We start from the raw sequence: 1719 nt of genomic DNA, 5'->3' as shown, positions 1-1719 counted from the left end.
CCCACGCCTGGCTAATGTGTTTTGTTTTACAGAGATGAGTTCTCACTAGGTTTCCCAGGCTGGTCTCAAACTCCTGGGCTCAAGAGATCCTCCTGTCTTGGCCTCCCAAAGTGCTGGGATTACAGGTCTGAACCACTGCTCCAGGCCTTGAATGGCCTTTTCTGGCCTGAGCCAGGCAGTAGGGTTTTGGTTCTTGCTAAGACTCATGCCCAATTCAGCCCGAGTCGATTGGGCCAGAGGCCTTCGTGGTGTTGAAGGGAACGGTAGTTCCAGGCCACGGGCTGACTGGCTGAGCAGATCACGTGCTCTCACTGAATCCCAGACCCAGAGAGAGGAAAACAGCAAGTAAGCCAGGGAAAAGCGAAGGGGACAGCCGCACCTGTGGCTGGTCTGTCTGCTCTCCCAGCCCTGCCTGTGAGCGGCTGCCAGAGCCACACTATGGCCAGCACCAGTCTGGATGCCAGCACCTCGGGGAATTCTGCATCATGTCAGCACGTCCTGCAGGGGGCGCAAAAGCCTCCACCCTCCTTAGAGCTGGGGTGCAGCCTGTGACCCAGGTCCTGCACACTGAAGCCCCTCTGAGGCTCCTGTGTGGAGCTGGGTGTCACGAGGTGTCACAGGCAGAGGCTTTGTGATGTGGGGCAGCAGAGCCCCACCCTGAGCAGCGCAGCTCAGGGTCTTTCCCATGGCACCAGTGGCCTTCGCTCCAGGCTGATCCTACAAGCCAATATCCCCTACCAATGTATCCCTTCCAGGCTTCTCCTCACCCCATGGGAGGGAAAAAGCATGGCCCCCTCTGAGAAGCTGGTGCAAGTTATGAGCAATTTCTGCAGGAAAATACAATGTCAGAAAGTTCACGGACCCCTTGGAGGCCTTTCCCGGCCTCCCTGAGGTCCGAGGGAGGAGGAGGACTGATCCAGACAGAGGGAGCCTAAATCACCCAGATCTGGATCCCTAGCTGGGCCCTGAACCAGAGCGGGAGAGGCAACAAAGGATCTCAAGGAGAAACACAGGCAACAGTGTGGCATCAAGGTTAGTGCAGTGGGTAATAGTGTAGCATCGAAGTTAACACAATGTGTAACAGTGTGGAATCAAGGTTAGTGCAGCGGGTAATAGTGTAGCATCGAGTTAACACAATGTGTAACAGCGTGGCATCAAGGTTAGTGCAGTGGGTAATAGTGTAGCATCGAAGTTAACACAGTGTGTAACAGCGTGGCATCAAGGTTAGTGCAGCAGGTAATAATGTAGCATCGAAGTTAACACAGCGTGTAACAGTGTGGCATCAAGGTTAGTGCAGTGGGTAACAGTGTAGCATCGAAGTTAACACAGCGTGTAACAGTGTTGCATCAAGGTCACCGCAGGGGGTAACGTGTTGCATCCCTCCTGTGGCTCTGCAGGAGGTTTTCCTTGTGGCAGGAGATACCCTGCTGTGCATCAGGGGAAGATTCACAATGTCTGCAACACAGTCTCAAAATGGCCGGGCTCACGCCTGTAATCCCAGCACTTTGGGAGGCTGAGGCCGGCAGATCGCCTGAGGTCAGGAGTTCCAGACCAGTCTGGTCAACATGGTGAAACCTCATCTCTACTAAAAATGCAAAATTAGCTGGGCATGGTGGCACATGCCTGTAATCTCAGCCACCCAGAAGCTGAGGCAGGAGAATCGCTTGAACCCGGGGGACAGAGGTTGCAGTGAGCCGAAATCATGCCATCATGCCATTG

This window comes from Colobus angolensis, unplaced genomic scaffold (assembly GCF_000951035.1).
Source record: "Colobus angolensis palliatus isolate OR3802 unplaced genomic scaffold, Cang.pa_1.0 Scaffold96, whole genome shotgun sequence".
Classification (NCBI taxonomy): domain Eukaryota; kingdom Metazoa; phylum Chordata; class Mammalia; order Primates; family Cercopithecidae; genus Colobus; species Colobus angolensis.
Note: the sequence above shows the minus strand (reverse complement) of the source record.